The sequence below is a fragment of the Corvus kubaryi genome, unplaced genomic scaffold, assembly GCF_017639235.1.
Source record: "Corvus kubaryi isolate FWS band 111438036 unplaced genomic scaffold, C.kubaryi_AGA036_p1.0 37387, whole genome shotgun sequence".
Lineage (NCBI taxonomy): Eukaryota > Metazoa > Chordata > Aves > Passeriformes > Corvidae > Corvus > Corvus kubaryi.
The window spans coordinates 10325442-10345623 of NW_024581129.1; the positions used below are offsets into that span (position 1 = coordinate 10325442).

At 40.0% G+C, this 20182-nt stretch overlaps 1 long non-coding RNA gene across 2 annotated transcripts in view; it reads left to right on the plus strand.

Moving 5' to 3' along the window:
• Positions 1-1869: 1869 nt before the first annotated feature.
• Positions 1870-20182, plus strand: part of LOC121669078 — a 31398-nt gene continuing 13085 nt past the window's right edge. The window contains exons 1-2 of one of the 2 annotated variants that reach the window (XR_006017606.1): positions 1870-14380; positions 17899-17937. This is a non-coding gene — a long non-coding RNA (uncharacterized LOC121669078). The remainder of the gene's footprint in view (positions 14381-17898; positions 17938-20182) is intronic. The other variant, XR_006017607.1, reaches the window with a different exon arrangement.

A 20182-nucleotide genomic window follows, 5' to 3' on the forward strand; every position in this document is an offset into this window, starting at 1 on the left:
CATAAGCTCAGAGGACACTGAAGCCTGAATTTCGGCTCTGCAGCCAGATGACTTATTAAACAGCACCTTGACTCCTGCCATCGTTGCTGCTTTTCACTTCATTATTAATAGAAAGAGGACTTGGACTGATGGCAGCAAGAATGGAATCAAGAGTCCTGCGGCAGAGATGCTCTTAATTTTAGTATTGTGTCCATCATTAAGCATCAGATTAAATCAAGCTGTACTTCCCTCAGCAGCTGTTGAAAATCCTCATTTAACCAAGTGAAAAGGAATATTGTGCTTCAAATGGAAGGATGAATGAGGTTCCTGCTAACAAATAGCTTAGAGAGAAGGGCTCTGAACAGACAGGGAGGTTCCATGAGGCATCTGCTCAAGAGTACAGTCTCAGGTTTCTTAAAACTAGAAAAGCCTTCATTCATTTAAAAAATTGAAAGTTGAATCATTTTTTCCTCCCTTCTCATTCTATAGCAGCACCTAGAGAAGAGATGTTTTCTTCTAAGTCAACAAGTTATACCAAGTTAGAAAGAAAATGGTTTTTTAATATGCACTTCCTCTTTGACCATCTATCAAAGGCAGATTAACCCTGATAAGGGATGAATATGAGAGGCTCTGGGTCTCCTGAGGGATGCCTTAATCAACCACAGCTGAGCAAAGGGAAGGTCTCTGTGAGTGTGCAAGGCAGTCTTTGCTCAGGCAATGCTCCATGGAAATTGGTGGGAATCAGCACAGTGCACAGGCTATTGAGGGCATGCAGGATTTGAACTTTACTCACTTCAAGAGGATTTACTTGCACCTGCTTTTCTACTGGTGTTCAGTATTATTTTATCGACATGCAAGGAAGTCTATCAAGAGCAGAATATTTTTCCTAAGTGATAAAGGGGCTTTGAAAGGTCTATCTACATAAACACCAGACATTATCCTTTCTACTCTATTCTTTGCCATTTCTAAGTACACTTGTTTGTGTTATATATTATTCTGTGATTATTTACCGACTTTAGCACACACTTGACATGCCAAACTCAGAGCAGCTGGGTAGTTAAAAAGTCATGCTTCAATGAGACAATTGGATTCTATTACTTAGTTATGGCTTACAAAGCTTGTCAGTAATCCTTCCAAATCCAGCAGCAGTCATGACTTCAGCAGCTTATTTACTACAGCCATGGCACTAATGGGGCAGTTACCACAGAGCAATGGCTTCACTGTTACTCTAATGCAGATTATTGGCTTTCTGATCAATTTCCCCCCTCACAAGATCTTGACAAGAGTTCCACAAGACATTCTCACTATTATTACATACTTTAAGTAATAAACTCACATCCTCCATTCTACCAGAAAACTTTTCATTTCCATAGTTCCTTTTACATCTCGTTTTCTCCCAGAATGCAACAAGAGTTGAATTTCAGTTGCCTTGCTCTGGAGTCAAGCAGCAAGTGGTGACAAAGCTGAAATTAGCCAGACTTTTTATTAGCAATTAGCAATCCTGCTCATGAAGGATTAAACCACTTGATGAAACTCTGCAGATACATTTATCTCAAAGCATCAGAGAGGAGGTAAGAATTCAGTTTGCTGAAGCAGAGAACCAGTTAAGATGCAGTCATATGCCCTGCAAGCATTTTAAGTCCACTCAATGTGAAAGGAAAGAAGTCCATACACTACATGAAGAGCATGTATATAAACACAGATCACAAATCATATAAATTTCTCAAAAGTGAGGCCTTCCACTAACGCTTTGAATATTTATCCTTACAGAAAATTAAGCTAGGAAACTGAGAGCAGTGGAGACCCTTGTCTTGTACTGAGACTTTTAAACAACAAAATTCATTTTAGTTTCATCCTTCTGCAGTAGTTTGAAGTATAACATATGCTTTCTGCTGAAAATATATATGTATGTATATATATATATGTATACACACATACATACATATATTTCTGGGGAAAGCATATAGTTCTTTCTCAAAACACCTGTAAGATACCTCGGTTGCATTTCGTTACTGCAGGTGAATAACCTTGAAAGGTTAATCAGCCAGCAAACATTTTCTAGGCTGTGTGTGAAGCCAGGGAAAATGGAAACTGTTGTGCTGTCTAAGACAATTTATTTTTCTGCATCTTCACTGTAAAATAGTCAGTTAGAAGGTATCAAGAAGGACCCATGTCATGCAAATACAAGGTCATACCCAGTGAGTAATAGGCTGGCAATTCCAGAGGGTCACAGGGCTGGACTGCAGCTATTTATTTCGTAACAGGACAAAGAGCAAAAGTTCCTTTGCTGTGTCTGTCATGTCTGCAAGATCAACCACACTGTGCAGCCACAGATGCTACTACTGTGCAGCAGGAGGAAATCAAACAGTTCATCACTGATGTGTGTTTGAAGGGACTTACAGAAAAAGCATCAGAACTGCCACATTTCTCGAGTTCTGTGTAAGGCAACTGAGCAGCCAGGTTATTTACAGTTATTGCAGGATCTCTCTGCAGTGATAGGCCACAAAGTCTGCCCATAAGCCAGTTCTCAGGGTAAGGTTCTTCTGTCGTGGAGAGGCTTTCAAAGCATATCTGAATATCTCCATGTACTAAGTACTCAGCTATACAATGTGATCCCCAGGTCATACTCTAAAAAAGCACTTGTGATAAGTTAATTACAATATTTCTTAGATGCTGAAGAAAGCTAGAACGTGTTCTGACTCAGGTTAGGCAAAAATAAAGCAACTATGTGAAGTATGGCATTACTTTGATTCAAAACCTTGCATTGTTAAAAAATGTATGGTCTTTTCCTGAAGCAGCCACAGAGAAACAGGAAATTGTTAGGTGTTTAAACATGAAAGGCACAAATATTGATCTCATAGATAAACTGCCGAAGGAAAGAGCAATCCATTTCCTTCAACATACAATGCTATATTATGAGTTCCCAAGAAACAGGAAGACATGAAACAAAAGTAAGATCAAGATGTAAAGTTAGCTAGAGAACTCCATTCCCCCAAATTACATCCTGCACTTTAGAAGTTGTGTGCATACATGAAAGCTCTGAAGCATCGTTGTGTTTTCATTCCACTTTTACAAGCCTCCTATTCCCAAAAGAGCACTAGGAATTTTTCATCATTGCAGAAAATCAAATATTGACGGGGTTGAACTCCTAAGACCACAGAAGTCATGGTCAACATTCCTCAACATTCCCACTCCCTTGAACTCACTTTTTTTTATTTTTTTTTAATTTTTTTACTGGGTAATAAGGCAGGAGTTCAGGCTGAGAAACTAATAGCAAGCACAATCCAGACCACACTGAAAAGACAAACTGCCTAAATGATTGGGTAAAAATGGTAAACCCCTCTCCTCACAGACTTCAAACCTGAACCTAAGAGCCCATTAAAAACTGAGAGGCAGCTGAGGTCACCAGCCTAATGGTTTACAGGAGAAACAAGGGTGAATGTCAGGAGCAGGATGAACACCCATCTCAAAAAGCTTTTCATCAGTATGCGCAGGGAGTTGCTGACTCCATCAGGTCATGGGGCAGAGAAATGTGGAGCAGTCTCCACCTCTCAGACTCTGTTAGAGAGAAGCAGCACTCTAAATTCAGAGTGCCTCTCCTTCACAACCCCCAATTAGCTTGACAAGAGAGCATTTGGAGTCTCTGTGGATCTGCGTCTCACAAACCAGGCAGGATTTGATGCATTATGAATTGTGATATATCAAAGGTGAAAACACACCCAGAACTGGGGGTTGCTGTATTTTAAGTGTGATTGAAGTTGATTTCAGGTAGCAGAGGTGCTGCTGGAGCAGGATGCCCATGCTGGGCACTGTGTCCCAGGGAGAGCAGAGAGCAGCTGCCCAAGCCCCAGGGCACAGTTCCCCTCAGCAAGGCTGTGACCTGCAGTGCTGTCACCCCAACAGGAAACCAGGACATTTCCACTGCCATTTCCGTCCCACTAAACCAATATTCTGTCACAGGACTGGCTGCAGGGAAAGGCAATGCCAGGCCAACAGCTTCTGCCTGATCCTATTGCTTTGGGAGCAGCAGAGATTTATGGCATAGAGAGAAGCAGAGTTCTCCAAAGTGTCCTAGGAAGGCCTGAGGAGGGAAAATGGAAATTCACAGCTCTTCCTGAGGCAGCAAGGAGGCTCCAGGACACAGACATCAGATGAGATGGCAGTGGTGGAGGAGAAGCTCAAAGTAGATTGTGTTCAGAAAAAGAAATTTGTGTTTGCTGTCTCCAGTCGCTGGAAATGGAAAAATATCTATAGTACTGTCTTTGACCCCAGTAACTCTTCTTTTTATCAGAAGTCCCTGCTTGAAAAATGTAACAAAGACTACAAAAGGTGGAGTTAAATACTTTGGGATTAGAGATACAATCTGAGAAGCAGCAGTAAAATAGTTCGTCCCACAAGAGATTTCACTCATCTCTTCCAGAGATAAGTACACAGGGAGCTGACAAAATAAATTTGCCCTTGATATCTTCCTGGGTAACCTGAGAGGAAAATTAAATCCAGCTTCTTTCCTGAACATGACATTTATTTTGCTTGAGGAAAATCTTGTTTATCAATTATGTGTAGCACTTCTGATTAACCATTAGGAGTGAGGGAAAAAAACTAAAAAGGTTTGAAGGCTTAAAGTGAGTATGAATATAAAGCTTGTCCTGGTCTTGAGAAGGATAGACTCAGTTGATCTTCCTGCTAACCATCACAGTGCTTTGTGATGCCAAGGCTTCTAGAAACTCTCACAGGATCAGGACCTTTCTTGACCTCTTAAAAGCTGTAATCATGTTAGAACTATAAACCAGAGCTTTGTATTTTTTTAGTTATAATTAGATAACATTTCACATATATACAGTTTCCTACTGTCTCAATTTCTTTCCAAAATGATTTTTCAGATTTTCTTCCCTCAGTGAAAGAAGTTAAAGTAATCTGCCCTAATACATTATTGAGGATTATCTCTTATCAATAAAGATCAACAACTGTTTACAGAATATCTGCAGTTCCCAACTAAGGACTGCAGTTCTGGCGTCAGGTGGGGGTATAGCAATCCCCTCATGATTCCTCTCTGCAGAAGAATCTTTTTTCAGTGATCTGCATTTGCTTTTTCAGGAACACGGGTCTGAAGCACATGAAATAACTTTTTGGTGCTTTGGTTTTGCTTTTCTTTTAAGATTTCTTAAATTAAGTGGAACTTTTGTTGCCAAAAAAAAAAAAAAGCCCAAACCTAAAGTGAATTTGCTGATTTTATGTTAAATGCTTTTTCCCTCCCAGTTTAAAGTGACCTTTGATGGAAACTAAAATGTGCAGGTGTCAAAGTGTATCAGTATCGTATACCAGAGATGTGCACAACTGAGGTTTTTTTGGCACTTTCTCCTTCCAATTTATTAAAGGTTGTGTCAGAATAAATTTATGTAAGCAAGGATCAGATTTTATTAGTGGAACATCATTAGCTTTTAATGAATAAGAGTAGTTTAGGAAAAGAGCTGATAACTAAGGTAACATTTGAGAGCTGTTTCTCCTCTCTCCTTCCACCACTTGTTTTAACCCTTCCAGTGGGTGTGGAATACAGCACTGGAGAGCAGAACTGGTTGTGTTAAAGCTGTAGTTCAGCAAAGCAGCTGACAATGTTCCAGCGTCTATCACTTTTCAGCACAGCAAGATGTGCTAAGGCTCTGTTACTTTAAGGGAACTTTATGAGTTATGCAGATTTTTCTCTAAATAGAAGCCAATTAAGCAGGGTCCAAGTCTGCAACCATGGATGAGGTTATAGGAACAGCTGGCAAACAAGATGCCTCCACAGTGGATAAGGACAGACAGAACAAAGATGGCCCCTGGTCCCAAAGTCTAAATTGCAAACTCCTGGAATATCCTGGGGATGATTGTCCATCAGGAATGTGACTGATCCTCACCAGCAGAGAGAGATTTAAACTGACAAGGGATCTCTCCAAGCTATCCCAAAGGACAGAGATGTTGTTGAGCTTTCCTCCCACAAAACAACTCTTCCTCCCTTTTCTGCAGACTTGTGGGGACTGCTGTTCCCAGCAGGTTTGCTTCCTTTTTCTGGACACAGCAAAGCAGAAGGACATTAAAATTCGACAAGACTGAATCCAGATTTTGGGTCTTGCTATTGGATTAGCAGAAGTAGAGCAGTTGGTGCAGAGTGCTAAACCCATGCAATCTTGTTTTGCTGTTCCACTTTGGAACAGCTTTGTGTGCTTTACATTAGACCACATGCCCTGAAATGCCTCTGCAGACTGCCCAGATAAAGCTGAAGCTCCATCACGCACCTGCTTTGGTCATTCTTGATCCTTATCAGGTTTGATCACCAAAAGATCTAGTACGCAGATCGTCCTCTTTTTACAGCCACTTCAAAATCCCTGCTGGCTCTCAGGCACAGCTCTGACAGTCAAACTGGGGTAAATGCTAAAGGACCATTACTTTTCCTGTCCCTAGTCATTATGGACTACAAAGATAATCGACTTCTTGGTCTGGATCTCTCTGAGGTTTTGGGGAAACACTGCGAATATTTTCTTATTCTGTCCATTGGGAAGCTTAAAATAAAGATTTCTAGAGAGCTAAGACACAGATATTGCCAAAATGTACCAGATGCACATTAAAGATTTTCATGACCTTAGCCAGGAAATGCAGCTCCCCACTGAGGCCAGGTAATCCCATAAATCCTGCAGCAGTATCTTTGCTAGGCAACAATTACCAGCACTCCTTAAGAACTTTGAGCCCCGGCTTAAAGCCAAATCAGCCAAGTTCTTATAAGGATGCAGTTGCTCCGTTTTCCCCAGAGTAGCCCTGCTCATATTAGAAACTAACAATGAGGATTCAGAAAAAAGCACATTTACATATTTTTCCATTAAAGAGAGATGTTGCACACACAAGGTTGGTATCTGCTTATAAATCTGAAAATCCCTTGTGTGCACAAACAAATATAATTTGAGAGATTTTTCAGAGTTGTATGCAGTATGAGCCTATCGATTCCTGTTAATTTGAGGAGGCTGTTGATGAACTGAACAGCCACTTTCCTCTTCTCTCACAAATGCCTGCAAAAACAGGAAAATAGTCTCAACTTTTTCTTGTATCCCCACAAGATAAAAGAAGATGAGAGGCTCAGTAACTCAAATCCCTGCTTTTTGAGCATGCAGAACACAAGCTGAACTGCACGTAAGCACAAACTAAAGTGCCTCTTCCCCCTTTCACATTTTTACAGTTCATTGGCATATAAAGTAACATCCCAACAGCCTGAAACAATTCCATCTCTGCTGTAATTACAGCATCCCACTAAAATTACAGGATTCTACCACTAAAAATGTCTTAACTGCTTTCATAGTTTTCTACAGTACATTGCTTATGCCACCTTGCTTCTTGCCAAATGCATGCCTGTACACACACAGAAACATCCCCATCCCCAAACTGGACATTGTTACAGTGGCTTAACACACAGTTTTATTTTAATGGGCAAACAGGATGCACTGGACAGTTGTGCTGTGGACCAGCACTGCCCTGAGTTCAGCTGACAGCAAAGAGCTATGAGATTTGTCCCAGAAAACCATGGCAAGTTCACTTCCTGAACACTCACTTCATCCTTACAGATATTTATCTCTCCAGATTGAGTCCATTTGATATATTAGTCACAGATTCCCTAGCCATGCTTCAAGCACAGCATAATATAGCATGAATCACTGCACTGAATAATCCAGAAGTATATTTCAAATATAACTTTTACCATGCTCCTTTTTACTGATCTTTCTTTGATGGATCATAATATGATCACTTTAAAAGTACTTTAAATAATAGCTGCACTTCAAAGGATTTTTTCTTCTATCTTATTTAAAACATTACATCAATTGTCATGTGTCATGATTCCACACAGTTATTATCATGCTGACGTTTAAATATTGCTTCCTTATAGATCTACCTGTTAAGTATCATTCACCCCTGTCACCAGAAATATTTATTCCCTACAGCAACAGACTCATCCACTCTAACAAACTTTCTGCTTTTTATTCTCATAGCTGTGTTCTTCACTTTTATTATTGAATCCTGTGGACACCTATGGCTGTTTTATATGGCCTATATTTGAAAAAACAACTGCAGGACTCAAGAGCACTGACAGGAGCACAGATTATCAGCCTTGCTAGTCTCGATGTGGTTCTGCCGACCTCTGCTTCTGATGATGCCAAGTTCTGATAAGGGATTCATAGCCAGGGTCCAGGTGATACATGTTCCCTTTCCAGTTCTGCCTCTGAAGTGTTGATTGATTTCTGAGAAGCTGTTTGAATGTCCTCTATTAGGAAGCAGAAGTAACAATGCCAGGTTGAACCCAAAGCAAGAGAACATTTAGTTCTTCCCTTTGAACTCCTCTTTTCCCTACACAAACCCTTACTGTTTTCACATCCTGCCATTATGTTGAGGCACGGGTTTTATTCTGCCTGATCTGAAGAAAAAGTGTTGTGTGATGTTGTGCACACAAATATATCCCATGGGCAGTGCCAAAGATTTAAATTTCGGTAAAAGCATTAAAAACATTTCACTTCCTTCTCGTTAGCAAGCACAGCTCATTCTCATCTTTCTCCTGACAGTGACAAGCATTCTTTTTATGAATGATTTTATGTTTCCATCCAGCCTTCACTCTTGGTGGAAGGCTACTCATCTGGAGTTCAGCCAAAAAACAGAGATGATGGAAAGTAGTTTTCTCTACTTGCCTTAAGTAGTTCTACTTAGAGAGGATGACTTACTTCATAAAAAGTGGGAGTTAAGACTGGAAAGTAGCCTTAAGTTGAAAAACCAGCAGCAAGCTTCAAAAGCCAGAAGTTACAAGTTAAAGCAGCTGTAAGTAAAAACCCTAGTTCATATTATGCAAGTGAGATCCTTCTGGCAAACAGCTGAGTGCATCTGCACAACACACAGCAAACTAATGGCCTATAAACACAAACATCAAAGATGGCTTTAATTAAGGGGTTTTTTTACAATCCAACTTGCTCATGCATTGGTTGTGAACACTGACACCCTTGGTTAAAGCTGCATTTGCTATGTTAATTTGTGGCAGCATTTCAGACCTTTTGCAGCTTTGGGAGGTGAGCTAATCTGAGCTGTGTGTTCATACCAGTGACAACTGTTCACTCAAGGAAGCAGCTGCAGCCCATGCACAAAATTTAACTTAATGAAAAAAGGTTGAAACTTGAAGTTTGCTTATACCAAACTCACAGTTTAGTTTTATTACACAATCTCTCATAGCACTCAGCTTTAAGTAGTACAAGTGCATTTCTGCTGTGACAGCTTTACTGGGTTTGCATCTGTTTGATTGTTTTTGTGACTGGTTCCCCCCATTCTTATGCCCATAAAAGTATCTTGTCAATCCACAAAAATATCTACTTTTCTGCAAGTTCCACTAGTCTTTATGTGTGAAATAAAGGATGTAAAGGCAAGACTTGAGGCACTATGTCATAGACAATGTACTTAACAAAAGTATTAATAGGCTGCTCCCTTTAGCACTCAAAATTATATATAGTTGGTTTCTTTAATTTTCAATTAAAATTTCTTCACAGAGCAATTAACCTAAACTTCCTATAAAAAACCCCAGCAAAATCAACAACAACAAAACAAACAAACAAACAAACAAAAACAAAACAAAAAACTAACCAAACAAAAACAAAAAACCAAACACGACAACCCTTTCCTGCTTGGAAATAAAGTTATTTATTGCCATTAAGGCACTGCACAGACACTTCATGCTGACCTGGCCACATGTCAACATTTCTTTGTGCATGGAGTAGGTGATCCCTTTAAGTCACAACCATTTTATAATTGAAGTAGAGGAAAGAAGTTCCCAGCATACTATCCAGATCCAATAATTCCTGCAAGTCCCCACAGTATATTACTGCTACTGATCACAAGTGACTTTAATTGTTTTCCAGGCATGCAAGTTCCTCTCACTCCATTGTCTTCAATCACAGACTGCTCCAGTAAGGAAAGCTCTAAGTGAAAGAGAAGAAATGAGGAGAGAATAAAATAATTATTATACTGAATTTCTTCAAGGAATTGAAAGGAATTTTGCTGTGACACTACTCCCACAGCCCCTGCAGAAAGACTGCTCTGATTCAGCTTTGTTGGTGATTATGTAGGATTAGGTTTGTCAGTGAGAATAAAGCCAGTGCACCCGTTGTGATCTGTCCTTTCTGTGTGGCCTCAAAGGCCACAGTGCTCCTGTGCCTGCAGAGATCTTCCTGCTCATCAGCCAAGGGGCAGAGCCTGGTTATGAGCACGGGATTTTAACTCTGTTTGCCCCTTCCTCGTTTTGGGACCAGTTTACATCAAGCCTCCAAAAGCTCAATGGCATTGTTGAACATGCCCAATTTAAACAGTATTTTTCCCCTCAGATGAGCAGCTACCATCCAGTCAGGGTATGTAAAGGCTTGGTCCCAACTACCAGGTAATGATCAGCTATAATGAATTAAGAAGCAGTGGCTCTAGAAAGTAGTCTATATGTTCTGCAGTAATTAAGGTTATTTTTAGGATAATACTCTTACAAACTGTTGAGTTCCTGGATACCTATGAGCAAAAACCCTGGCAAAGTTACATTTGTTCTTTTAGCAAGAAAAGAAAGCATTAATAACCAACCAGGCTTTTTCTCTTTCCACTTACAAAGCCTTGGTTTTTTTCTCTTCTTCTAACATATTAAATTAATCGGTTTTCATACTGTTTTCTGCTTGTTTAGTATAACCAGTGAGCGGATTAGTCCTTTATCTCAGCTATCCATAGGTTTCTTTAGGAAAAAAGGTGATTATTGCTGTGGTCACAACAGGGTACCCCGTTCTTAATCCCCTCACTGGCAACCTTTGATCCATCTACAGTTAAACACACGTGTCCAGGACATGCTGCTGTGCCTATCTCTAATCCTCCCCAGAAAACCAGAGGGTTAACTGTCCTACATGTTAATTAGCTTGGAATCAAGGAGCCAAATAACATTCCTGCAGTCAGAACAGGTGACAAAGCAGGGATCAGAGGGATCTGAGCTTTCCATTACATTTTGTTTCCAAAGAGGTAACAATCCATGAGTGCACTAACAACACTGTCCAGCAGCCTCATCAATGTATGATCACAGCATTTTCCACCCTATTAAATAATTCTCATGTTATGTGTAAAGCAGAGTAATGCATCACAGGTTTTAAATAAAAATAAATCAATCACACATTTAGAACACTAGAGTTCTGAGCAAATACTTGGTCGGGTTTTTTTATAGAACAGGCTGCAACCCAGTGCTCTTTCACATCATGATTTACTTCAGTCTACTCCAAGATTTTAAACAAAAAGCTAAAAATTCCTAAAGACAGAATGTCTTGAAACACCCTGATGAGTGCCTCAAGTGTACTTCAGTCCATTGGAACCAGTTTTCTCCAGAGTAACACATGCTTTCTCTGATGAATGGAAAGAACATCTCTGTATAATTACTGAAAATGTGAGATCTATGTTCCAGTGCAGAATCTTGGGTATTTTACATTAAATGCCAACAAGTGTTTTATTCAAGTCACAACAGCAACACAACTCCAGAGAAAAGACACAGTGATAGTCTTGATTCCCTCTTGTCAGATCCATTTTGTGCTGGTGAGATGCCATCAGTTTCCAGATGGCATCACTGTATAGAAGTGATGCACAGACTTGCTGTAGTGAAATGACAAACAATGAGGTCTAATAAACTTGACATTTTGGGTTGTTTCTAATTATCACAGGTAACAAGCTAAGGCCAGAATGATCAGTTGCAGCTAAGTTTACTTATGCTTATAGTTCTTTAGTAGTATTTAGTGTAATTTCAGTAGTAGGTGACATCTAAAACTGCTAAAGCTTTTTTCATCTTCTACACAAGGAACTGCACGTCCCTAGGAGTCACATAAATGTGTGTCCTGAAGGCATAATCCTAGAATAATTCCATTCCTTCTGCTGAAAGTTAGAGCTATGTATTACAGTAACACTGTTTTTATTAATGAGCTGTATTTCAGGTCTCTCTTCTCAGAAATGCTTTCTGGAGCAGCTATGTTTATGGCCTCTCCTGTGCAGCATAACTCAATATCCCTGTTACGTAGATAACTCAGATTTATGCCTCTATGCTATGAGACATTTCACAAATGCAGGCTTAGTGTTGTCAGGCAGTTTGATGGATGTTAAATCCTGAAATTTACCCAAGTACATCCAGATAATGGCGTGGCAATACTGGTTCCGAATCTGAATGCATCACCATTGTAGTAATGCATTCCCTCATCCCCTCCTGTGAGGGCAGTCATATTTCTGGAGAGGCACACTACATCACACATCACCTTAATGTCACCCACAGCACTGCCTCAACACGTCGGGACAGGCACACCATTGAGTTCTGCCCCAAGGGAAGCTGCATTTCTTCCCTAGGCCTCATGCATGCTTTGATCATTCAGTGTAGTAAAAATAAAGCCAGGATAGACATTAAAAAAAAAAAAAAGGTTGTTTTGCTTCTTTCTGATTCTAAGAGGACTCAACAAGACTAGGAAGTGCTGACTGCATGGCAACCGCTTTATATGGATTAACACCTGATAAAATTTTACTTGACAACAGCTGGTAACACCACTACCAGATCTCCAAAACAAGAAGCAATCATGCTGGTAACTTTGCAGTCCTAGAATCCCTGAAACATCTGCCAGGACAAACTAAATAATTTCAAAGGAATTCTGGAAGCACGTGAATAATAGTCTGCTCCATAACAGCCTGTCCTTATTGTGGCCGCAAGAAGACAAAGAAACAGCAGCTGGTGAAGGCAGGCAAAGAGGTGTTATAGCAGGAGGCCACATGTAGTGTCATGTTGAAAGTCTTTAATGAATGGAAACAGTGGGCAATACTGAGGAAGAGGTGTGCGGGCATGAGGAAAAGGATCCATTTAACTGGCCTTCTGCTTTTCCAAGAGTCTTTGTTCAGACTTGGATCTGTTGAGCCAAGTCTTCAGGAGTAAAAGGAACAGACTGCTAGACCAGCTACCTTCTATTCTGCTTAGACACAGCTGAAATACAAGGCCTTTAAAAGAATTTTGGACACTATTACAAAAACCAAAATCCCACAATTGTGTGAGCAAGTGTCAAAGTTCTCGAATACAAACTTTACTGACCAGCTGAATATGAGGAAGCCACTGGCACGAAAGCACTGAATATTTCATCTTTCAGTGGAACATGCAGTTTCTGGGCAGAGAGTTTCTATGAGCTGAGGTGACCAGACTTTTATTATTTAATCATTATTTGCCTGGAGCAGTCATTTCCCTTACACAACCTTCCAACCATTCCAGTGTGGCTCAGATCTGGAGGTTAGAACTCAGCTCCTTCCCAGTGAGAGGCTTCACAGAAGAAATCGTGCAGTGCTGTGAGACTCAGGACTGGCAAGTGCGAGTGGATGTGTGGTTCTGGGGATAAATCATGAAAACAGCTGGGTAATTCCTTGTTAAAATTGTTCTAGCGTAAACCTGACAACTGAATCTAAGTAAAAGAGCAGAAACATTACTATAACCACCTATAATACCATGATAGATGGTGTTACTGTTGCCTGGAGACCTCAGTCTCTAAGCCAGATGTCCACAGGTTAAAATCTGTTGCCTCTGTAATAAAATATAAGAGTTGCAAAGAATGACTCAACTAATGAGCAGTTCTCTTGAACTTTGAATGCAAGCTATTTTTTCCCATTATTTCCTACTCTCCTTTAGGTCTGATGAATTATGTATCCATTTAGCCATTCTTGGTTTAGCAGAGGCATCAAAGGGAGCTGAAATATGGAGAGAGATGGTCAATATTAGACAGACATATGAAAAGGGTTACATCTCTGCAGGGTTCCTTTTGGAAAGCTGTTCAAAATAAGTTCCAAAAAATAAGTGTGACAGGAGCAAGATAAAAGTCCAAATTAGCACAAATAGCTCTAAGCAGCATTGAAAAAGTAGGGTACAAGGTGCAGTGTCCAACAGAAATTCAGACCACAGAGAAATCCATGATAAATGATTCATAGGCTACAGAGTGGATAAATGACACAACCGAGCCTTTTTAGTAACTGAATGGAGACAGTCATAGCTGAAATGAATGGGCTAAGTTTGTGACTCTTTAACAGAACAAGAGTTTACATAATTTTGCATGATTCCTCCTCACTTGAGTTGTGTGAATACAGAGTTATTTCCCTATTCCTTAGGCAAACCTGTTAAACAGCATTAAATTCCTTCAGGAATCAACATGATTTCCCAATCCCTGCCATTGCCTCTTCTAAATCTGAACTGGGGAGAAGTAAAAGCAGCATTACAGAAGGCTTTGAACCAAAACAAGATCCTGACTCAGGATCATCTGTCTCACTTCACATCCTTGTATTTTGCCAAGTGCTGCACACCAGGAATTGATAATCTCATTCAGTTTAAGGGGTAAGTACTTCATCACCTTGCCTTCTGACCCAGTCCAGACACCCTTTAGTGTTGGTTCTAGAGATTTAAGAATTGCTCTAGGCTCCTGCCACTTCTGTCCCCAGGGTACTCAACCCTGCCACAGTCACTGGCAGCACCTATTGGTGCCAGGTGAGTCCTGGAGAAGGAACCCATTGCTCTCAGGTAAAGATGATCCTTCAGATTATCCGTACAGTGAGCAGTCTCACACAACACACTGCTCTGTTCCTAGATAATGCAACTATGAAATTTGCTTTCAGGAAAGTGGGACCTTAGACTGGCTCAGAAAGAAAAAAAAAACACAAGTAGAACCTCTCTTCTCAAAATCTGAGCCAGCAAAGAGGCTGGGCACTGACCCCTCTTCAGCTAGAACAGCAGTGGTGCCCCCTCCTGCTCTTCCCTGTGAAGTTTGGCGACAGATGTGTAACAGGGACCTTCCTCTGCTGGGAGGCAGATACTGCCCCAGCTGCACTCAATTCCTGTTTTCTACACAAGCAGGAGACCTGGTATTGTGAAATTCTGTCTTCACAGAAAATCAGGGCCCTAAATCTGAGCAGAAAAATTTCTGAACAGTAGTAGATCTGCTTCTCCCTCAAAAAAAGAAAAAATCAATTATTCAAGACACAAAGAAGCTGCTTTTAGAACAATCAGATTATTAATCTTCATCCTGTGACTTGGAACAAGTGGAATATTGCAGCTTCAACTTTCTCAGCCTTGTGAAGCTACTCATTGATTTTTGTACATCTTGACTGTGAATTTCTCTCCCAGGTTCTCTATCTTGATGACCAGTAAGATACTCTTCACATCACTGCAGCCTGTTAAATAAACCATCTTAGGTAACTCAGACAAGGAGGAATCTCTGTGTATATATGTGCAAGGTGTTAGAGTCACGTTTCTTAAAGGTCTTCCCAGTAAGTCCAATTGCCTGCAATATTACCACCATCCATGGGAGCCTTGCTTGGCAGCTGTGCTTCCACAGGACACTTCCCACTATTAAAGTTATTAGTGTCACTTTAGAGTGAAAGAAATGCAAATAAACTATTAACCATCAAGAAAGGACAAGGGGCAATTCTGGCAATATATTAATTCTGTGACCATCTGTAATGAAATTAATCTGGAATTTACCACAGAACTGATAATACTCCGTAGTTCATTGTGCTGCTAGGTTATTCCAATACACTGTTTGCATGAAGAGGCACCTCTATTTCATGGCCCAGCATCTTCCTGTGCATGCCATATTTTGTACACAATATCAGTGTCTAGTTTACAGTAAAACAGACCTGCTTTAGCCACTGTGAAGTGGGAAGAAAAATTATACTTATCCCTCTTCCAATATCCAAAAATAGTGGTTTATGGGTGCAGAGCATTCTGGGCATGGCTTTGCTGCACGTGACATGGCACTGAATTGAGTCTCAGGAAATAAGGGACTAATGGTGTTAAGAAAAGCCTGCCAGGCATTTATCATTTGGAGCAAAGTTGCTTCTAATTTTTTTGGGAACTTGGAAAATCTGGGTTTAGTCTTTGCGTGTCTTAGCATTCCTGCATACACAGCAGCACAGGAAGGCATTTCAGTCTTACGGCCTTTATCCTGTGCATGAATAGTAAGAGAAATAATTCCCAATATCACCAAATTGTTGGGAAGATAAATATTTTAAGGTGGGATTGTGCTCCAGTGCTAGAGCTCCTGCAAGAGTACCAGAGCTGAGGAGGCAGTGGGGTATAAGGGTATTTATGGAATTAACCATGGTCAAAAGCATGTTTGCAGGTCACTTTCCTTTACATCAGCCATTCCTCTTTCCCACTGCCCTGCCCTGTCAGTCTGCCTGGTCAGGAATGTGCCAGCTGGTCTAGCACAGAGCTGGTAACAGCATGTGTTGTTTGAGAACAGCAGGTACTGCTTTGGAAACATGATGGATTTAGCAACACAGGGATGTAGGATTTTTTACAAAAACAGGAGTTTATTCCCAGTCCACTCTCTTTAATGCAAAATTTGCATGTGTGATATTATAATGCCAGTTTTAACATGATTTTTTTAATCAGGAAAGACTCATCTTTGGGGCAAAAAAAAATAATCACTCCTGGAGGAGGACTTGTAGGGAAATAAGAATTGAAGAACTCTTATATTGCCTTCTCATGAATTCATGCAAGGAAGGATGCACTGCCCTTTGCTCTTGCTGCATAACATTTAGCACAAAGCCAACCTACACCTTAGTAAAGCAGCAGGTTATCCAGAAAATGCCAGTATTTTTGCAGAAAGCAGCAAGAGAAGGAATGCAGAGGCAAGTCATAGGGACAAAAGCCCTGTTATTCCTGACAGTACACTGGACTCCAAGACAAGGTAGGGTTTTTATGTTACAGAAAATACAGAGGTTCATGTGGTGCTGTACTAGGAAAGATATTTTACCATATGAAGTCTTCAAAGACTTTCAGAGATCTCTTTTTGCTCCTCCTCATGCTAATGAATCATCACTAACTGATGGGCTCCACACAAGCTTCCTCCCTAGGCAGCATTATCACCCTAAGACTAAGATTGCAAGAACTTCCCAGTCTTCACCTCAGGCCCTGCTTTGCAGCCAGTTGCATCTGTAGCTCCTCATGGCAAAGTAAAGCAGAGCAGAACTTGGTATGAAAGGTAGAGACAACAATGCAATCCATAAAGGTGATAGATTTCTACACACTTATTGTAGGCAGTCATGCATTACTACACACCACATCCAAAACAAATGCTATATCTCGCCACTATCTAAGAAAAGCCAGTATCACTGTGACAGTACAAATAATTCTGTTTTTTTCACTGGATCCTCAGTGCAGAGGAATTGAAAAAAATAAATGTTTTACTTGAGAGAAATAATGGAAAGATTTATAAACAAAAGAAAATTAAAAGGATGGTTTACTAGATAGAACATCAGAGTTTTTACAGCTGTGACAATGAACATAGTGCTTGTTCTACAATAAATCTGGTGGTATTTGCTCATGGAAGGACAGCACATATTTTCAGCTCTACACTCTTCCAAGATGTGTTTTTTTGTGGGAAGGAAAGTTTTCTTCCTTATTTCAAATGCTGAAGTAAATATTTCTTTAAATCAGTGCTCAAAGATCCTTGGCACTTCCTTAGAAGTGTTACCTTATGACAGATTGTCAAAAAAAGGTATCAATCCTCCTTACATAAATGGATGGTGAAATGCAAGCTCCGTTAAGAAAACACCTTCGGTATTTTATCAGTTCCTCAGCAGAGGAAGATACCTCCAAAATAGATCTCTCTCCTCCTACACAAAGAGAAGTCATTCCAGTACAGCTAAAAAGGTGAATTTGACCTGGTTTACCCAGGCAGATAACTCCAAGAGTCTTTAGTTTTGATTAGTTTCTCTGTATTAAAATCGTATTTCTCTGGACTATTTTGTTTGAAACTTTCCTTCCCTTATTCCTCTTTTAACCTTAAAAACCAAAAGTGATAAGAAAATGTGCATCCCATGCAACTGAAAATGTCGCCTTTTCCACAGCCTCCCTCAGCTGAAAACACTGAGGCCAAGAATTCTCAGGTACTTTTATAACCAGTGTTTTCCCTAAAATGATGTGTGTCTCTTGTTTCTACCCCACAATAGCTATTCCTCAAACAGTAACAGCTTTTTGTAAGGTAGACATTCTGGGGAGCCTTTCAAGTACTAGAAATGAAACTACTGACCCCTCACTGGTGTTAAACATCAATCCTGGGAAATCCAGTCCCTCTGGGAAGCTCCCTGTGGGCCTGGTCTCAGGCAGGAGGGAAGGCTGGATCTTTGCTTCTGCCTGACAGATCCGCTTCACCTGCTGAAGAAATCTGTGTTTCCCTAAGGAGTGCTTGGTGGCTGCTGGAAGCTGGACTCTGCTATTTACTATGGTCAGTGCCCCAAAGTACTGCTGACTTCTGTAAACAGCAGAATATTTATTATTAGCTTCAGATCAGCAGAACCTTTTAGATACATTATCTTTCATTTCAGTTACCAAAATATGTCTTCACACTAAGCTAAAAACCCTAGAGAATTAATGAAATATGTATATTTTACCCATGCCTGTAGCTGAAAACAAAACCATTTTGGAAAATAAAACACAAAATATGCAACTGGGTTAAGGTATTGAATAAAAATAACACCAAACTTTCTCCTGTGATCATAAGTCACAATGTATTACCAAAAGTCAAAGTGATCTTTAGCAGAAAGAATGAAAGACATGATCACAAACCTCAGGTGACCCTCCTCGTGCTAAGAGTGACAGACTCTGCAGCAGGGTCTCTGTTGAGCGAATGCCACAGTCAGAAAAACAAAGTTAGGAAGTTCGTGGTCATTCACACAGCAAAGTAAATTAATAACTGCACAAGAGATAACACAATGTGAACAAAGACATCAAGTTGTTGCTAGCAGGTTTTCCATTAGAGTGAGAGGATGAATTCCTCTTTCTAAATTATGCTAATCCTTTTGCTAGCACATTGCTGGTTCTTTGTGTTTCACTTGAACACTCAAAACTCAGAAAGAAGTTAAATAAGGTTCCTTCAAAAGAAAAAGCTAGTTAAAAAATTAGGAGACTTGAAGAACCAGAAGGAAAAAAAAGTAAAAAACAACCCCCAAACAGATGGAAGTCAAATATCTCGCTTTAGGGGTGAGTGTTATTCCCGACAGTCCAAACCAAAGATGTTCCGTGGTTTGTTTCAAGACAAGAAAAAATGTGTATATTTAGGATGGTGATATCAGAATGCTCTCAGCATTATTTTGGGAGACATTTATAGACTGTGATAGGTTTCCAGAAAGACAAAGTATTTTAGTAACATGTCTTTATATCTGTCACAAAGAATCTTTCACAACTGCTGTTAAAAACCCCTAGCTGAGAAACACTGTTAAGACTCCCTGTTATACTATTCATTTGTTTGAATGATAAGATTTAATATACACACTTTGGAAAGTAACTTACAGCAAGCAGCTATCACATCATACAATAATGAGGATGGGTAGAAAAACTCATTAAAATCAGATCTTACCATATGAAAATTATGATAACTTATATACAGGCTAATTATTCAATAATGCACAGCTGTTAAATTAACTACTACTAATTACTATTAGAAATTACTACCAGAAGTTCATGGGGTTTTAGAAATACAAGATATAATTGTGGTGTAAGTGGAAAGTAGGAATACATCCCCGGTTTCATCACTGATCTAAATTTGTGCCATTTTATCCATGAAGACATATGATCTCATTAAACATTCCACTATAAATAGTCCAACATTTGGTTTCCTCCAAGACGCCCATCTTTAACTGGAGAAAAACATAGTCGGGGTTTTAATTTAGGAAAACATTCAAGTGCATGCTTAATTTTTCCCCAATCACAAAAATTCTCAGCTTCTGATTAACTTTAAGTGGGACAGATTTGTGCATTTAAACATAACTCCATGTCCAAGACTGTCCCAACGGGTTTCTCTTCTTTAATCACTCTATGCTGCATCAGCCCTTGTTTCTCCCTCCTCTAATACCCAGGACCATGAACAAGGGACTAAGTTTTGTCGGCTTGGAACACAGTAGAAGTGCTCAGCTCTCTGAGCAAAACTGTATCACCACTTGTGGACTAAATCCTCATTCTTTCATGAGCTGGTGTGAAGGCAGACACCTCCTGTGAGCAGACCTAAACCCCAAATTAGGCACCACATACCAACATTGTAAGAATCAGGAGTTCATCAGGAATATTTTCCTAGAGACAGCAAATACAGGACTATGGTGTCTCGTAGCTAAAACACTTGGACAAGAAGTTGGAGAT